Here is a 20,865-nt window from a genome sequence, read left to right as displayed (position 1 = left end):
AACGGCAGACACCTTCTCAGGATCCATCTTCAGACCATCCTCGGAAACGATATAACCCAGGAAAGGCACGGAAGACTGTTCAAAGATGCATTTTTCAATCTTAGTGAAGAGATGATTCTCCCTTAGACGAAGTATGACTAGGCGAACGTCTCGTTGATGGGTGGATAGATCAGGAGAGAAGACGAGGATGTCATCCAAGTAGACCACAACACTGGTATAGAGACAGTCTCGAAAGATGTCATTGATGAACTCTTGGAACACTGCAGGCACATTACAAAGCCCAAAAGGCATTACAAAATACTCATAGTGTCCGTCCCGAGTGTTGAATGCGGTCTTCCATTTGTCTCCCGCACGGATGCGAACTAAGTTGTAGGCTCCCCGAAGATCAAGCTTGGTGAAGATTCATGCTCTTCTCAGACGGTTGAAAAGTTCAGAGATAAGAGGTAACGGGAAGTCATAGAAGAACGAAGAAATTTTCTCTCCCGAGCTCGTTCCTGAAAGCGAAGATCTATTCGTGTTGCCAAGGCAATTAAATCCACCAAATTAGTTGGAGTATCTCGACCTGCTAATTCATCTTTAACACGGCTAGAAAGCCCCCGCCAGAAAGCCCCTACTAACGCCTCATTATTCCTGCCCAGGTCAGAAGATAAGGTCCGAAACTGGATAGCGTATTGCCCAACAGTTAAAGACCCCTACAGTAAATTAAACAATGCCTCAGTGGTTGAGGCCAAATGACCCGGTTCATCAAAAACCCGACAAAAAGTCTCTAGAAATGGAGTGAGCTGAAGAACCACAGGATCATACTGCTCCCAAAGAGGATTAACCCATGCCAAAGCATCTCCTTCCAGATGAGAAACAATAAAAGCCACCTTGGCCCGATCCGTAGGATACTGCATAGGAAGGAGCTCAAAATGAACATGGCACTGATTGAGAAATCCCCGACATAGTTTGTGATCCCCATTAAAGCGAGGAGGTTTGGCTAAACGAGGAGTGGGATGAGGAGCTAGAGCTGGTGAAGGACCGGACGCGGCTGCCTGGAGAGAAATAAGATGATTATCAACAGAAGCCATATACCCCAGAATATGGGACTGAGCGTCACGCTGCTGTGCCAGTTCTTGTTGCAAACTGGCCAGCTGGGAGGCTTTCCCTGCGTCAGAGGACTGGAGAGCAGAGAGACGGGAGTCCATAGACTTCATAAAGGACATCATCCGAGTCTGCTTCTCCCGCAGGAAAGCAAGCTCTTTCTGAGCAGCTGCAGCTCCAGCGGGATCCATGGCCTTTGCTTACTATCAGGACTGGGAAGTGGACCCTCTGGGTCACGACTTCAGAGCCCCCGAGGGCGAGTGAACCAGATGGTGCCACCCCTGTACAGGGAGTGTTAGGGACAGGCCCAAGGAGGGTGAAGCCACAACTGCCGGAGCCAAAGGGACGACTGAAGATAGAATAGAGAGAGAACGGAGGACGGAGGGAAGATGGAGCTACTGAAGAGGCTAGAATAGCGGAGGCACTGGACAGATAGAGGCAGTAAAAGACAAAGTACTGACCGGAAAGATGAAGGCACGCATAGACAAAAACAATGGCGACTTAGAACCAGCAGGCACAGCAGGAATACAGGACTGGCAGGTATGGCAGGAACACGGAACTGGAAGGCACAGCAGGAACGCAGAACTGGAAGACACAGCAGGAACACGGAACTGGAAGGCACAGCAGGAACATGGAACTGGAAGGCATGGCAGGAACGCGGGACTGGAAGGCACAGCAAACAGACAATCTAGAGACAAAGCAAGAGATGCACTGAGCCTAGGAACCTAAGGTGATGCTGGTAATAACCAGCAAATGCAATAGACGCAAAGTCGTTTTACCCGGTCAGATGGAGGAGAGAAATACCCGACGGGCGCCGCCACATTGGGGTGGAGCCAGCGGGTCACAACCTCCCAGAAGCCCCGGCGGTGAGAGGAGCACGTCTGCGCATGTGCGGACCGCCGAAGGGACGAACACCAGGGAATCCAGACGGAGAGGTGGGAGGAGGAGCGTCGGGAGTATATAATATATATGTGTGTCATCTCCCCTGTATATAGTATATACCTGTGTGTCATCTCCCCTGTATATAGTATGTACCTGTATGTCATCTCCCCTGTATATAGTATATACCTGTGTCTCATCTCCCTGTATATAGTATGTACCTGTATGTCATCTCCTCCTGTATATAGTATATAACTGTGTGTCATCTCCCCTGTATATAGTATATACCTGTGTCATCTCCCCTGTATATAGTATGTACCTGTATGCCATCTCCCCTGTATATAGTATATACCAGTGTGTCATCTCCTCCTGTATATAGTGTATACCTGTATGTCATCCTCTCCTGTATATAGTATATACCTGTGTGTCATGTCCTCCTGTATATAGTATATACCTGTGTGTCATCTCCCCTGTATATAGTATATATGTGTGTCATCTCCTTCTGTATATAGTATATACCTGTGTGTCATCTCCTCCTGTATATAATATATACCTGTGTGTCATCTCTCCTGTATATAGTATATATCTGTGTGTCATCTCCTGTATTAGACTGCGTTTACACGTTATTTGGTCAGTATTTTTACCTCAGTATTTGTAAGCTAAATTGGCAGCCTGATAAATCCCCAGCCAACAGGAAGCCCTCACCCCTGGCAGTATATATTAGCTCACACATACACATAATAGACAGGTCATGTGACTGACAGCTGCCGTATTTCCTATATGGTACATTTGTTGCTCTTGTAGTTTGTCTGCTTATTAATCAGATTTTTATTTTTGAAGGATAATACCAGACTTGTGTGTGTTTTTGGGCGAGTTTCATGTGTCAAGTTGTGTGTGTTTAGTTGCATGTGGCGACATGCATGTAGCGACTTTTGTGAGATGAGTTTTGTGTGGCGACATGAGTGTAGCAACTTTTTGTGTGTCGAGTTGCATGTGACAGGTTAGTGTAGCAAGTTGTGTGCAGCAAGTTTTGCGCATAGTGAGTTTTGCTCGTGGCGAGTTTTATGTGTGGTGCGTTTTGAGTATGTGCAAGTTTTTTGTGAGGCAACTTTTGCATGTGTTGCAACTTTTGTGCATGTGGCAATTTTTCCGCGTGTGCAAGTTTTGCGTGTGGCGAGTTTTCCATGAGGTGAGTTTTGCATGTGTGGCGAGTTTTGCGTGAGCCTAGTTTTGCATGTGACGAGATTTGCGTGTGGTGAATTTTGAGCGGCGACTTTTGTGTTTCGACTTTTATGTGGCGAGGTTGGTGTATGTGTCGTGAAATGTGTGCTGAGGGTGGTATATGTGTTCAAGCTCGTGGTAGTGTGTGACGCATTTTATATGTGTGTTCATATCCCCGTGTGTGGTGAGTATCCCATGTCGGGGCCCCACCTTAGCAACTGTATGGTATATACTCTTTGGCGCCATCGCTCTCACTCTTTAAGTCCCTCTTGTTCTCATCTCGCAGCTGTCAATTTTCCTCCGACACTTTTCCTTTCACTTTTTCCCCATTATGTAGATAGGGGCAAAATTGTTTGGTGAATTGGAACGTGCGGGGTTAAAATTTCACCTCACAACATAGCCTATGACGCTCTCGGGGTCCAGACGTGTGACTGTGCAAAATTTTGTGGCTGTAGCTGCAACGGTGTAGATGCCAATCCCGGACATACACACATACACACATACACACATACACACATACACACACACATTTAGCTTTATATATTAGATTAAAGGGCGCAATTGAAATTCTACGACCTCAGGAAGGCATTTATGCAACATGGGCCAGTGTTTTCGAATTATCCCTGTTATTTCTCTGCTTTCCTCACAGAAGGATGTGACCAGGGGAATTATGGCCAGGGCATTGCTGTCTTTTTACTTTTTCTGCATTAAAGTGGTCCTATCTACATCCTTCACTCCATCCCTACACCTATCCAAGATATTTTTTGGATACCTTCTTTGTGTAAATTTGTTCTTCATCAACTTCAATGATGCTTCAAGTCTACTATCATCACTTACAAGTCTTTTCACACGTCAAAACTGGCTAAAATATAAGGACTCAATCAATCTGCGAGGGTGAGAACATATTTTAGCAGATTGTTTCTATCAGTAGGTTTTACATACATTTCTGTGGAAAAAATCCCATTTTCTTGTTTCACAAGAACATCTAGAAATTGAATCTTTGAGTCATTGTCTAGACCATTCAAAAATGTCTTAAAGGCCTCCAACTCAGCAACAGTCCTTCTGCTTACATACATACATACATACATACAGGCTTCTGCTTGTAAAGTTAGTTAACCCCTTCAGATCGATTTACATCGTTGGACGTGACAGAACGACGGAAGGTATGGGATATTGTTGTTTTTTTATTTTACCTTTTTAACAAAACGAGGGTCTTCAGGTGGATTACCAGTATAATAAAATATTACAGAAACCAGTGTATTTATGTCATTAAAAGACTTTGTAATAATGTGTGTGTGTGTTTTTTAACCATTTCATACTATTAGATTAATAATGGATAGGTGTCATAATTGACGCCTCTTCATTAATAATCTGGCTTAATGTCACGTTACAATAGCAAGGTGACATTAACCCTTCATTACCCCATATCCCACCGCTGCACGGGAATGGGAAGAGAGTGGCCAAGTGCCAGAATAGGCGCATCTTCCAGATGTGCCTTTTCTGGGGTGGCTGGGGGCAGATGTTTTTAGCCAGGGGGGCCAATAACCATGGACCCTCTCCAGGCTATTAATATCTGCCCTCAGTCACTGGCTTTACCATTCTGGCGGAGAAAATTGCGCGGGAGCCCACGCCAATTTTTTCCGCGATTTAACCTTTTAAATTAATAGCTAGAGCACCCAAATTTGGCACTTACACACTACTAACATTATTAGTGTGGAATATGCAAAAAAAAGGGATATGAGATAGTTTACTGTATCATGTTGGGTTTGGGAAGGAGATAGCAAAACCTGGCAATTGAATTACCGGCTTTTAAGCTATCTAGCGCTGTATGATATATTAATATATATATACATGTGTCTCACTGACATATATATACAGTACAGACCAACAGTTTGGACACACCTGATTTAAAGATTTTTCTGTATTTTTATGACTATGAAAATTGTACATTCACACTGAAGGCATCAAAACTATGAATTAACACATGTGGAATTGTATACTTAACAAAAAAGTGTGAAACAACTGAAATTATGTCTTATATTGTACGTTCTTCAAAGTAGCCACCTTTTGCTTTGATGACTGCTTTGCACACTCTCGGCATTCTCTTGATGAGCTTCAAGAGGTAGTCACCGGGAATGGTCTTCCAACAATCTTGAAGGAGTTCCCAGAGATGCTTAGCACTTGTTGGCCTTTTTGCCTTCACTCTGCAGTCCAACTCACCCCAAACCATCTCGATTCGGTTCAGGTCTGGCATAGCACCCCATCACTCTCTGTCTTGGTCAAATAGCCCTTAAACATCCTGGAGGTGTGTTTGGGGTCTCTGTCCTGTTGAAAAATAAATGATGGTCCAACTAAACGCCAACCAGATGGAATAGCATGCCGCTGCAAGATCCTCTGGTAGCCATGCTGGTTCAGTATGCCTTCAATTTTGAATAAATCCCCAACAGTATCACCAGCAAAGCACCCCCACACCATCACACCTCCTCCTCCATGCTTTACAATGGGAACTAGGCATGTAGAGTCCATCCGTTCACATTTTCTGTGTAGCACAAAGACACGGTGGTTGGAACCAAAGATCTCAAATTTGGACTCATCAGACCAAAGCACAGATTTCCACTGGTCTAATGTCTAGTCCTTGGGTTCCTTAGCCCAAACAAGTCTCTTCTGCTTGTTGCCTGTCCTTAGCAGTGGTTTCCTAGCAGCTATTTTACCAGGAAGGCCTGCTGCACAAAGTCTCCTCTTAACAGTTGTTGTAGAGATGTGTCTGCTGCTCGAACTCTTTGTGGCATTGACCTAGTCTCTAATCTGAGCTGCTGTTAACCTGCGATTTCTGAGGCTGGTGACTCGGATAAACGTATCCTCAGAAGCAGAGGTGACTCTTGGTCTTCCTTTCCTGGGGCTGTCCTCATGTGAGCCAGTTTCTTTGTAGCGCTTGATGGTTTTTGCCACTGCACTTGGAGACACTTTCAAAGTTTTCCCAATTTTTCGGACTGACTGACCTTCACTTCTTAAAGTAATGATGGCCACTCGATTTTCTTTACTTAGCTGCTTTTTTCTTGCCATAATACAAATTCTAACAGTCTATTCAGTAGGACTATCAGCTGTGTATCCACCAGACTTCTGCACAACACAACTGATGGTCCCAACTCAATTTGCAAGGCAAGAAATCCCACTTATTAAACTTGACAGGGCACACGTGTGAAGTGAAAACCATTCCCGGTGACTACCTCTTGAAGCTCATCAAGAGAATGCCAAGAGTATGCAAAGCAGTCATCAAAGCAAAAGGTGGCTACTTTGAAAGACCTAGAATATATGACATTATTTCAGTTGTTTCACACTTTTTTGTTACGTATATAATTCCACATGTGTTAATTCATAGTTTTGATGCCTTCAGTGTGAATGTACAATTTTCATAGTCATGAAAATACAGAAAAATCTTTAAATGAGAAGGTGTGTCCAAACCTTTGGTCTGTACTGTATATATATATATATATATATATATAGACAGTATATATGTTTTTACGATTTTTTGAGCACATGGATCCATTATATGTCCGTATGTCGGTTTTGCAAGCCTGCGAAAAAAACGCGCAGTACGGATGCCATACGGATTACATACGGAGGATGCCATGCGCAAAATACGCTGACACACCCTGCCTACGGAGGAGATACGGACCACTATTTTGGGGACTTTTCTGCGCATTACGGCCGTAAATTACGGACCGTATTTTTATACGCTGAGTGTGAGGCCGGCCTTAGTCTTAGAAGCATCCATTTGCCAATTATAGATTCTTCCAAGGCGATAATCCTGAGCATCTCTGCTCCATTTCTTCCTGTTAATGTCTTCTAATTCCTCTCTAGTTTTTTTTGAACGGGAATCAGTTGTTTCTTTAAACTGTTCCCATAGATCATCTCCCAATTGTTCCTTAAGCGTACCCTCAGTGCTAAGAATATTCCCATGCAACTCCTGGATCTCTTTCTGTAAACTCCATGTTTAGCATTAAAATATCCATAGCAAATTTGTTAGACAAAGGAAAGAAAGTGCACAAAAACCATTTTCAGTGGAAAATAAATTTGGCCGTATATTGGAGCGCAAGCCCCTTGGTATTCTTTTTTGTACAAAATATTCCTTCAAAGTCATAAGGTGCAATTGCAATGTAACCAATCGCTTACTATCATTTCCAAATTTACCTTTCAAGACCAAAAGGGATGGAGTACTCAAAAACATGGCGCTCCCTTCAATTCCTCTCTGGATCCTCTCCTAATCCTCTGGAGTGTAAAAAAAATGTTTTGGGCAATTCTGCATCACCACTCAATGTGGTCATTTTGAAAAATAAAAAAATGGAAAAAAAAAGAAAGAAAAAAGAAAAATATCTGTGCACGCTTCTACGCTGTGGCTTGGTCACAGCACCAATAATTAAGATGGCAGAATATGTGCCTTCATATCTTCTGTGCAGCGCGGGATGGCACCGCTTTTTGTCTAATGGATATGATTTCCTGACATGCGCGGTTAGAACTGCAGGACGCCGAACAGCGCGTGTTTACATATTCTGAGTGGGGTGAGCTACGGCTATGATGATTTCATTAAGAGAATACAGCTGCACGCTGATTGTTAGTTGGCTTGTAAAACTTTTTTATATGAATTTCACTATGTGCACTTTATGGCACTATATTTCATGTTGATGCAATTGATGCAAGTCACATTTTGCACCTTTTTTGTATTACTATATTTGATCGAATATGCTCTTTTCAATGTGATTGAGCTTAAGCTTTGTAATTACTTGCACCCTACATATACTTGTCACATGCACCTATTCATTGCTTGAAAAAGCCAAAACGTTGCTGAGATGGGCTAATAAAAGTAGCTCCTGCTTTTTCCACTAATAATGGTGTGTTGCCTCCGTTTTTTGGATTCCTACATTTGAGGTTTGGTCTCAAACCATCTGAGGGCTCTGCACCCGACTCTATTTTTCTATTTTCACTTTTGTGTTTTTTGTGCTGCTCTAATACTTTTTCTATATATGGATAGATGTAGATAGATATATTGATAGTTAGGCTACATTGACACATCAGTTTTTTTTTCCGTCAGGCAGGATCCGGCAAATTTTTGAAAAAACGGATCCATTGTAAATAGTGAAAAACTTTTTCTCCGCCTAAAAGCTTTTTTGATGGATCCGGCAAAAAGTGGATGAAATGTGTGGCCATCAGGCGCAATCTGGCGCTAATGCAACGCTATGTGAAAAAAACGGATCTGGTGGAAAAACAAACGGATGTTGTTTTCAAAACTTGTTGGATTGTGTCAGGCAGCAAAAACCTGATGTGTGAAAGTAGCCAGATAGCTATATGGATAGATACCGTATATACTCGAGTATAAGCCGAGATTTTCAGCCCATTTTTTTGGGCTGAAAGTCCCCCTCTCGGCTTATACTCGAGTCATATACCCGGGTGTCAGCAGGGGAGGGAGAGCGGGGGCTGTGTAATCATACTTACCTGCTCCCAGCGCGGTCCCTGCAGTCCCTGGCTTCTCCGGCGCTGCAGATTCTTCCTGTACTGAGCGGTCACATGGCACCGCTCATTACAGAAATGAATAGGCAGCTCCACCCCCATAGGGGAGGAGCCGCATATTCATTGCTGTAAATGATCGGTGCCATGTGACCGCTCAATTACAGGAAGAAGCTGCAGCGGCGGAGAAGCCAGGGACTGCAGGGACCGCGCCGCAGCAGGTAAGGGGAGCGCAGCGCTATAATTACCTGCTCCTCGCTCCGGCTCCGTCTGCAGCGTCCTCTAGCAATGACGCTCAGGTTAGAGGGCGCTGTGACGTAGTCAGTGCGCGCCCTCTGCTGAGCGTCAGTGCTGGAGACGGAGCCGCAGAGGAGCAGGTAATTATTGAAAGCGCCGGCGTCCTGAGAAGAGAGGTGAGTATGTGATTTTTTTTTTTTTATGGCAGCACCAGCAGCATTCTAAGGAACACCTATAGGGGCCATAATCAAAGGTGCAGAGCATATAAGGGGCAGCATTCTAAGGAGCACCTATGGGGCCATAAAGGTGCAGAGCATATATGGGGCACAGCATTATAAGGAGCATCTATGGGGCCATAAAGGTGCAGAGCATATATGGGGCACAGCATTATAAGGAGCACCTATGGGGCCATAAAGGTGCAGAGCATATATGGGGCACAGCATTATAAGGAGCACCTATGGGGCCATAAAGGTGCAGAGCATATATGGGGCACAGCATTATAAGGAGCACCTATGGGGCCATAAAGGTGCAGAGCATATATGGGGCACAGCATTATAAGGAGCACCTATGGGGCCATAAAGGTGCAGAGCATATATGGGGCACAGCATTATAAGGAGCACCTATGGGGCCATAAAGGTGCAGAGCATATATGGGGCACAGCATTATAAGGAGCACCTATGGGGCCATAAAGGTGCAGAGCATATATGGGGCACAGCATTATAAGGAGCACCTATGGGGCCATAAAGGTGCAGAGCATATATGGGGCACAGCATTATAAGGAACACCTATGGGGCCATAAAGGTGAAGAGCATATATGGGGCACAGCATTATAAGGAGCACCTATGGGGCCATAAAGGTGCAGAGCATATATGGGGCACAGCATTATAAGGAGCACCTATGGGGCCATAAAGGTGCAGAGCATATATGGGGCACAGCATTATAAGGAGCACCTATGGGGCCATAAAGGTGCAGAGCATATATGGGGCACAGCATTATAAGGAGCACCTATGGGGCCATAAAGGTGCAGAGCATAAATGGGGCACAGCATTATAAGGAGCACCTATGGGGCCATAAAGGTGCAGAGCATATATGGGGCACAGCATTATAAGGAGCACCTATGGGGCCATAAAGGTGCAGAGCATATATGGGGCACAGCATTATAAGGAGCACCTATGGGGCCATAAAGGTGCAGAGCATATATGGGGCACAGCATTATAAGGAGCACCTATGGGGCCATAAAGGTGCAGAGCATATATGGGGCACAGCATTATAAGGAGCACCTATGGGGCCATAAAGGTGCAGAGCATATATGGGGCACAGCATTATAAGGAGCACCTATGGGGCCATAAAGGTGCAGAGCATATATGGGGCACAGCATTATAAGGAACACCTATGGGGCCATAAAGGTGAAGAGCATATATGGGGCACAGCATTATAAGGAGCACCTATGGGGCCATAAAGGTGCAGAGCATATATGGGGCACAGCATTATAAGGAGCACCTATGGGGCCATAAAGGTGCAGAGCATATATGGGGCACAGCATTATAAGGAGCACCTATGGGGCCATAAAGGTGCAGAGCATATATGGGGCACAGCATTATAAGGAGCACCTATGGGGCCATAAAGGTGCAGAGCATAAATGGGGCACAGCATTATAAGGAGCACCTATGGGGCCATAAAGGTGCAGAGCATATATGGGGCACAGCATTATAAGGAGCACCTATGGGGCCATAAAGGTGCAGAGCATATATGGGGCACAGCATTATAAGGAGCACCTATGGGGCCATAAAGGTGCAGAGCATATAAGGGGCACAGCATTATAAGGAGCATCTATGGGGCCATAAAGGTGCAGAGCATATTTGGGGCACAGCATTATAAGGAGCACCTATGGGGCCATAAAGGTGCAGAGCATATATGGGGCACAGCATTATAAGGAGCACCTATGGGGCCATAAAGGTGCAGAGCATATAAGGGGCACAGCATTATAAGGAGCACCTATGGGGCCATAAAGGTGCAGAGCATATATGGGGCACAGCAATATAAGGAGCATTTATGGGGCCATAATCAAAGGTGCAGAGCATATATGGGGCACAGCATTATAAGGAGCATCTATGGGGCCATAATCAAAGGTGCAGAGCATATATGGCACAGCATTATAAGGAGCATCTATGGGGCCATAATCAAAGGTGCAGAGCATATATGGCACAGCATTATAAGGAGCATCTATGGGGCCATAATCAACGGTGCAGAGCATTCTATATAGCACAGTTGTATATGGAGCATCTATGGGGCAATAATGAACGGTATGGAGCATCTATTTTTATTTTTGAAATTCACCGGTAAATGCTGCATTTTCTACCCTAGGCTTATACTCGAGTCAATAAGTTTTCCCAGTTTTTTGTGGCAAAATTAGGGGGGTCGGCTTATACTCGAGTATATACGGTATATCTATGTATCTATAGATATAACTATCTATAAATATATCTATAGATAAATACTGTATATACATAGTTATATCTATAGATATATCCATAGTTATATCTATAGTTATATCCATAGTTATATCTATAGCTATATCTAAATATATCCATCTATAGATATATAGATTTATCCATAGATATATCCATAGATATATAATAGCATGGTGATGTTGATTAATGAACATGTTTAATTAAAAAAAAAAACTGAAAAAAAAAGGCTTGGGCTCCTGCGCAATTTTCTGCGCCAGAGGGGGAAAGCCAACGGCTGGGGGACAATATTTGTAGCCGGTGAAGGGGGTAATACCCATGGCCCCTTCCCAGGCTATGAATATCAGCCCACAGCTGTCTGCTTAGCCTTTACTGGCTATTAAAATAGGGGGACCCTCCAAAAAATTACTCAGGGTCCTCTTATATTTTATAGACAGAGAGGCTGTGCAAACAGCTTCGGGCTGATATTCATAGCCTAGAGAGGGGCCATGGATATTTGCCCCCCTCCCCCCCCGGCTACAAATACCAGCACCCAGCCGCCCCAGAAATGGGGCATCTGTAAGATGCGCCAATTCTGGCACTTAGCCCCTCTCTTCCCAGTCCCCTGTAGGGGTGGGATATGAGGTAATAAGGGGTTAATGTCACCTTGCTTTTGTAAGGTGACTTTAAGCCCGGTAATAATGGAGAGGCGTCAATAAGACACCTATCCATTATTAATCCTATAGTAGTGTAAGAGTTAAATTTAAAAAAAAAGACACAGCCAGAAAAAAGTATTTTAATATTCTTAATTTCACCATACTTACCATACTCGATCGCCTACAAAAAAGTTAAAAATACCGTATATACTCGAGTATAAGCCAACCTGAGTAAAAACCGACCCCCTAATTTTGCCACAAAAAATGGGAAAACTTAATGACTTGAGTATAAGCCTAGGGTGGGAAATGCAGCAGCTACTGCTAAATTTCAGAAATAAAAACAGATACCAATAAAAGTAAAATTAATTGAGACATCAGTAGGTTAAGTGTTTCTGAATATCCATATTGAATCAGGAGCCCCATATAATGCTCCATACAGTTCATGATGGGCCCCATAAGATGCTCCATTCAAAATACGCCCCATAAGATGCTCCATATTAAAATATGACCCATATAATGCTGCACAAAGGTTAATAATGGCCCCATAAAATGCTCCATAGATTATGCCCCATAAAATGCTCCATAGATTATGCCCCATAAAATGCTCCATAGATTATGCCCCATAAAATGCTCCATAGATTATGCCCCATAAAATGTTCCATACATTATGCCCCATAAGATGCTCCACAGACTATGCTCCATAAGATGCTCCACACATTATGCCCCATAAGATGCTCCATACATTATGCACCATAAGAAGCTCCACACATTATGCCCCATAAGATGCTCCACACATTATGCCCCATAAGATGCTCCACACATTATACCCCATAAGATGCTCCACACATTATGCCCCATAAGATGCTCCACACATTATGCCCCATAAGATGCTCCACACATTATGCCCCATATGCTGTTGCTGCGGTTAAAATAAAAAAATCACAGTCACCTCTCTTCACTCAGGCCCCTGGCAATTGCGATATTCACCTTCCTCGTTCCACCGCTGTGCGCCGCTGTGTCTTCCATCCTCTGCAGTGACTGTTCAGGCAGAGAGCGGCGCACACACTAACTATGTCATCGCACCCTCTGACCTGAACAGTCACAACCAGAGGACGAAAGACAGAACTAATGTGTCACTCACTGTCACTGTAGCAGGCATGGCCCGATGGGACTTGTAGTCCCATCGGACGATGCCTGCACACACACACCACAAACCCAAAGACCCCCCCGCACAGCCCCGCAGACCCCCGACAGCCCCGCAGATGCACCGGTAGCCCCGCACAGACCCCCGATAGCCCTGCAGATGCACTGGCAGCCCCGCACAGACCCCCGATAGCCCTGCAGATGCACCGGCAGCCCCGCACAGACCCCCGACAGCTCCACAGATGCATCGGCAGCCCCGCACAGACCCCCAACAGTCACGGAGATGCACCGGCAGCCCCGCACAGACCCCCAATAGTCCCGGCAGACCCCCAACAGCCCCACAGATGCACTGGCAGCCCCGCACAGACCCCGACAGCCCCGCACAGACCTCCGACAGCCCCGCACAGACCACCGACAGCCCCGCAGATGCACCAGCAGCCCCGCACAGACCCCCGACAGCCCCACAGACACACCGGCAGCCCCGCACAGACCCCCCAATAGCCCTAGCAGCCCCCCCGACAGCCCTGCAGACGCACCGGCAGCCCCGCAGATGCTTCGACAGCCCGCACAGACCCCCGACAGCCCCGCAGATGCACTGGCAGCCCCGCACAGACCCCTGACAGCTCTGTGGACACATCGGCAGCCCCGCACAGACCCCCCGACAGCCCCGCAGATGCACCGGCAGCCCCGCACAGACCCCCAATAGCCCCGGCAGACCCCCGACAAGCCCGGCACAGACCCCGACAGTCCCGCAGAGACCCACGACAGCCCCGCACAGACCCACCAGCAGCCCCGCACAGACCCCCGACAGCCCCACAGACGCACCGGCAGCCCCACACAGATCCCCAATAGCCCCAGAAGCCCCCCGACAGCCCCACAGACGCACCAACAGCCCCACACAGACCCCAACAGCACCACACAGATGCACCGGCAGCCCCGCAGATGCTTCGGAAGCCCCGCACAGACCCCGACAGCTCCGCAGACACATCGGCAGCCCCACACAGACCCCCGACAGCCCCTCAGACACACCGGCAGCCCCGCACAGACCCCCAATAGCCCCAGCAGACCCCCAACCAGCCCCGCACAGACCCCAACAGCCTCGCACAGACCCCCGACAGCCCCGCAGATGCACCAGCAGCCCCGCACAGACCCCTAACAGCCCCACAGATGCACCAGCAGCCCCACACAGACCCCGACAGCCCCGCGCAGACGCACCGGCAGCCCTGCAAATGCATCGGCAGCCCTGCAGATGCACCGTCAGCCCCACACAGACCCCCAATAGCCCTGGCAGACCCCCAACAGCCCTACAGATGCACCAGCAGCCCCGCAAAGACCCCCGACAGCCCCACAGACTCACCAGCAGCCCCACACAGACCCCGACAGCCCTGCACAGACCCCCGACAGCCCCGCAGACACATCGACATACCCACTGACAGCCGCAGACCCCGCCCGCACACAGTCACCACCCACACACTCCCTCCTCCTGATCTGCAGCATTTCATCTGCAGCTAAACCACAGATCTTTTTTACATCTGCGGTTTTGCTGCGGATGTGCCCGACTCAATACAAATCTATGGGTGCAGAAATGCTGCAGATCCGCACAAAGAATGACATGCTGCGGAAAAAACAATACTGCGTTTCCGCGCATTTTTTTCTGCAGCATGTGCACAGTAGATTGTGTTTTCCATAGATTTACATGGTACTGTAAACAGCATGGGAAACTGCTGCAGATCCGCAGCGTCAAAAATGCTGCGGATCCGCTGTAAAATCCGCAACGTATGAACATTGCCTGATTGACACAATATTAAAAGATTAAAGGTAAAAAAAAACTGCCAAAAAAGGGTACACAAATTACAGGTGAATCATCACCATTAAGAATGGAGCCTTTACTAGACTCATAGTGAAGATTAATTATTTATAAATTTGTGGCGCAATGAAGCTTCCCAAAAATGTTTTGTTTATAGATCATAAATTGTAAAGCAGTCCAAACATAACAAGCCCCATAGCAGTATTTGCAGCATCCTTATATATATTCCATTGTCAGTCTATATAAGAGTAATTGCCTCCAAGGGAGTGTGCGCAAAAAATCTTAAATGCAAAACGCGCGTCAGGGGTGCCACAGTCATTTAAACGTACAGTACTTATTTATCTTTACTTCCATCCTTAAGGTTTCCTTTCCCTGTTCCTTACTATCATGCCCCCTTCTTATGGATTTTTATTGCTGCATATATCACAATTAGGCACTAGTTGTAAACTTTTTCATACTTTTTGTAAGGCTGAATCATGTAGAGGCAGTTGCTTTTATATAGATTGGCAATGGAATATATATAAGGATGTTACAAATACTATTATGGGACTTATGTTTTGACTGCTTTATTATGTATGATATATAAACAAAATTCTTTTTGGAAGTTTCATTGCTCCACAAATTTCTAAATACTTAATTTTTACTTTAAGTTTAGTAATTGCTCCATTCTTAAAGGTGATGATTTACCTGTAATTTGTGTACCCTTTTTTGGCTGTTTTTTTGCATATTGTTTCCCCATACTAACTGGTTTTACCTTTAATCTTTTAATATTGTATCAATAAAAATCTTCATGTAATTTTATGGCATATACAGTTACGTCCATATATATTTGGACAGAGACAACATTTTTCTAATTTTGGTTATAGACATTACCACAAAGAATTTTAAACAAAACAATTCAGATGCAGTTGAAGTTCAGACTTTCAGCTTTTATTTGAGGGTATCCACATTAACCCCTTCATGACCCAGCCTATTTTGACCTCAAAGACCTTGCCGTTTTTTGCAATTCTGACCAGTGTCCCTTTATGAGGTAATAACTCAGGAACGCTTCAACGGATCCTAGTGGTTCTGAGATTGTTTTTTCATGACATATTGGGCTTCATGTTAGTGGTAAATTTAGGTCAATAATTTCTGTGTTTATTTGTGATAAAAACGGAAATTTGGCGAAAATTTTGAAAATTTCGCAATTTTCACATTTTGAATTTTTATTCTGTTAAACCAGAGAGTTATGTGACACAAAATAGTTAATAAATAACATTTCCCACATGTATACTTTACATCAGCACAATTTTGGAAACAAAATTTTTTTTTGCTAGGAAGTTATAAGGGTTAAAATTTGACCAGCGATTTCTCATTTTTACAACGAAATTTACAAAACCAATTTTTTTAGGGACCACCTCACATTTGAAGTCAGTTTGAGGGGTCTATATGGCTGAAAATACCCAAAAGTGACACCATTCTAAAAAATGCACCCCTCAAGGTATTCAAAACCACATTCAAGAAGTTTATTAACCCTTCAGGTACTTCACAGCAGCAGAAGCAACATGGAAGGAAAAAATGAACATTTAACTTTTTAGTCACAAAAATTATCTTTTAGCAACAATTTTTTTATTTTCCCAATGGTAAAAGGAGAAACTGAACCACGAAAGTTGTTGTCCAATTTGTCCTGAGAACACTGATACCTCATATGTTGGGGTAAACCACTGTTTGGGCGCACGGCAGGGCTTGGAAGGGAAGGAGCGCCATTTGACTTTTTGAATGAAAAATTGGCTCCACTCTTTAGCGGACACTATGTCACGTTTGGAGAGCCCCCGTGTGCCTAAAAATTGGAGCTCCCCCACAAGTGACCCCATTTTCGAAACTAGACGCCCCAAGGAACTTATCTAGATGCCTAGTGAGCACTTTAAACCCCCAGGTGCTTCACAGAAGTTTATAACGCAGAGCCATGAAAATAAAAAATAATTTTTCTTTCCTCAAAAATGATTTTTTTAGCCTGGAATTTCCTATTTTGCCAAGGGTAATAGGAGAAATTGGACCCCAAATGTTCTTGTCCAGTTTGTCCTGAGTATGCTGATACCCCATATGTGGGGGTAAACCACTGTTTGGGCGCACGGCAGGGCTCGGAAGGGAAGGCACGCCATTTGGCTTTTTAAATGGAAAATTAGCTCCAATCATTAGCGGACACCATGTCACGTTTGGAGAGCCCCTGTATGCCTAAACATTGGAGATCCCCCACAAATGACCCCATTTTGGAAACTAGACCCCAAAAGGAACTAATCTAGATGTGTGGTGAGGACGTTGAACCCCCAAGTGCTTCACAGAAGTTTATAACGCAGAGCCATGAAAAAAAAAAAAAATATTTTCTCAAAAATGATGTTTTAGCCTGCAATTTTTTATTTTCCCAAGGGTAACAGGAGAAATTTCACCCCAATAGTTGTTGTACAGTTTCTCGTGAGTAAACTGATACCCCATGTGTGGGGGTAAACCTCTGTTTGGGCACACGCCGGGGCTCGGAAGTGAAGTAGTGACATTTTGAAATGCAGACTTTGATGGAATGCTCTGCGGGCGTCACGTTGCGTTTGCTGAGCCCCTGATGTGGCTAAACAGTAGAAACCCCCCACATGTGACCCCATTTTGGAAACTAGACCCCGAAAGGAACTTATCTAGATGTGTGGTGAGCACTTTGAACCCCCAAGTGCTTCACAGAAGTTTACAACGCAGAGCCATGAAAATAATAAATATGTTTTCTTTCCTCAAAAATAATTATTTAGCCCAGAATTTTTTATTTTCCCAAGGGTTACAGGAGAAATTGGACCACAAAAGTTGTTGTCCAGTTTCTCCTGAGTACGCTGATACCCCATGTGTGGGGGTAAACCACTGTTTGGGCATACGTCGGGGCTCAGAAGGGAAGTAGTGACTTTTGAAATGCAGACTTTGATGGAATGGTCTGCGGGCGTCACGTTGCGTTTGCAGAGCCCCTGGTGTGCCTAAACAGTAGAAACCCCCCACAAGTGACCCCATTTTAGAAACTAGACCCCCCAAGGAACTTATCTAGATATGTGGTGAGCACTTTGAACCCCCAAGTGCTTCACAGACGTTTACAACGCAGAGCCGTGAAAATAAAAAATCATTTTTCTTTCCTCAAAAGTGATGTTTTAGCAAGCATTTTTTTATTTTCACAAGGGTAACAGGAGAAATTGGACCCCAGTAATTGTTGCACAGTTTATCCTGAGTATGCTGGTACCCCATATGTGGGGGTAAACCACTGTTTGGGCACACGTCGGGGCTCTGAATTGAGGGAGCACCATTTGACTTTTTGAATACAAGATTGGCTGGAATCAATGGTGGCGCCATGTTGCGTTTGGAGACCCCTGATGTGCCTAAACAGTGGAAACCCCTCAATTCTAACTCCAACACTAACCCCAACACACCCCTAACCCTAATCTCAACTGTAGCCATAACCCTAATCACAACCCTAACCCCAACCCTAACCCTAAGGCTATGTGCCCACGTTGTGGATTCGTGTGAGATTTTTCAGTATCATTTTTGAAAAATCCGCGGGTAAAAGGCAATGCGTTTTACCTGCGGATTTTCCGCGGATTTCCAGTGTTTTTTGTGCGGATTTCATCTGCGGATTCCGCACGGTATTTTCCACACCATGGGCACAGCGGATTTGGTTTTCCATAGGTTTACTTGGTACTGTAAACCTGATGGAACACTGCTGCGAATCCGCAGCGGCCAATCAGCTGCGGATCCGCAGCCAAATCCGCACCGTGTGCACATGGCCTAATTCTAAAGGTATGTGCACACGCTGCGGAAAAAGCTGCGGATCCGCAGCAGTTTCCCATGAGTTTACAGTTCAATGTAAACCTATGGGAAACAAAAATCGCTGTACACATGCTGCAGAAAAACTGCACGGAAACGCAGAGGTTTACATTCCGCAGCATGTCTCTTCTTTCCGCGGATTCCGCAGCGGTTTTACAACTGCTCCAATAGAAAATCGCAGTTGTAAAACCGCAGTGAAATGCGCAGAAAAAACATGGTAAATCTGCCATAAATCCGCAGCGGTTTAGCACTGCGAATTTATCAAATCCGCAGCGGAAAAATCCGCAGAGGACCAGAATACGTGTGCACATACCAAAACCCTAACCCTAGCCCTAACCCTAGCCCTAACCCTAGCCCTAACCCTAACCTAGCTCTAACCCTAGCCCTAACCCTAGCCCTAACCCTAGCCCTAACCCTAACCCTACCCCACATTAGTATTTCCAGCCATGGCCGATGATATTGCAGCATCGGCCATGGCTGGATTGTAATATTTCACCCGTTATAATAGGTGAAATATTACAAATCGCTCTGATTGGCAGTTTCACTTTCAACAGCCAATCAGAGCGATCGTAGCCACGGGGGGGGTGAAGCCACCCCCCCTGGGCTAAACTACCACTCCCCCTGTCCCTGCAGATCGGGTGAAATGGGAGTTAACCCTTTCACCCGATCTGCAGGGACGCGATCTTTCCATGACGCCACATAGGCGTCATGGGTCGGATTGGCACCGACTTTCATGACGCCTACGTGGCATCATGGGTCGGGAAGGGGTTAAAATTGGATGAAGGGTTTAGGAGTTTCAGCTCCTTAACCTGTGCCACCCTGTTTTTAAAGGGACCAAAATTATTTGGACAGATTAAATAATTTTAAATAAAATGTTTATTTTTAGTACTTGGTTGAAAACCCTTTGTTGGCAATGACTTCCTGAAGTCTTGAACTCATGGACATCACCAGACGCTGTGTTTCCTCCTTTTTGATGCTCTGCCAGGACTTCACTGCGGTGGTTTTCAGTTGCTGTTTGTTTGTGGGCCTTTCTGTCTGAAGTTTAGTCTTTAACAAGTGAAATGCATGCTCAATTGGGTTGAGATCAGGTGACTGACTTTGCCATTCAAGAATATTCCACTTCTTTGCTTTAATAAACTCCTGGGTTGCTTTGGCTTTATGTTTTGGGTCATTGTGCATCTGTAGTAGGAAACGACGACCAATCAGTTTTGCTGCATTTGGCTGGATCTGAGCACACGGTATGGCTCTGAATACCTCAGAATTCATTCGGCTGCTTCTGTCCTGTGTCACATTATCAATAAACACTAGTGACCCAGTGCCACTGGCAGCCATGCATGCCCAAGCCATCACACTGCCTCCGCCATGTTTTACAGATGATGTGGTATGCTTTGGATCATGAGCTGTACCACACCTTCACCATACTTTTCTCTTTCCATCATTCTGGTAGAGGTTGATCTTGGTTTCATCTGTCCAAAGAATGTTCTTCCAGAACTGTGCTGGCTTTTTTAGAGTTTTTTTTTAGCAAAGTCCAGTCTAGCCTTTCTATTCTTGATGCTTATGAGTGGCTTGCACCGTGCAGTGAACCCTCTGTAGTTACTTTCATGCAGTCTTCTCTTTATGGTAGATTTGGATATTGATACGCCGACCTCCTGGAGAGTGTTGTTCACTTGGTTGGCTGTTGTGAAGGGGTTTCTCTTCACCATGGAGATTATTCTGCGATCATCCACCACTGTTGCTTTCCGTGGGCGCCCAGGTATGTTTGCATTGATGAGTTCACCAGTGCTTTCTTTCTTTCTCAGGATGTACCAAACTGTAGATTTTGCCACTCTTAATATTGTAGCAATTTCTCGGATGGGTTTTTTCTGTTTTCGCAGCTTAAGGATGGCTTGTTTCACCTGCATGGAGAGCTCCTTTGACTGCATGTTTACTTCCCAGCAAAACCTTCCAAATGCAAGCACCACACCTCAAAACAACTCTAGGCCTTTTATCTGCTTAATTGAGAATAACATAACGAAGGGATTGCCCACACCTGTCCATGAAATAGCCTTGGAGTCAATTGTCCAAT

The sequence above is a fragment of the Ranitomeya imitator genome, chromosome 1 (genome assembly GCF_032444005.1).
Source record: "Ranitomeya imitator isolate aRanImi1 chromosome 1, aRanImi1.pri, whole genome shotgun sequence".
NCBI classification, from domain to species: Eukaryota; Metazoa; Chordata; class Amphibia; order Anura; family Dendrobatidae; genus Ranitomeya; species Ranitomeya imitator.
Note: the sequence above shows the minus strand (reverse complement) of the source record.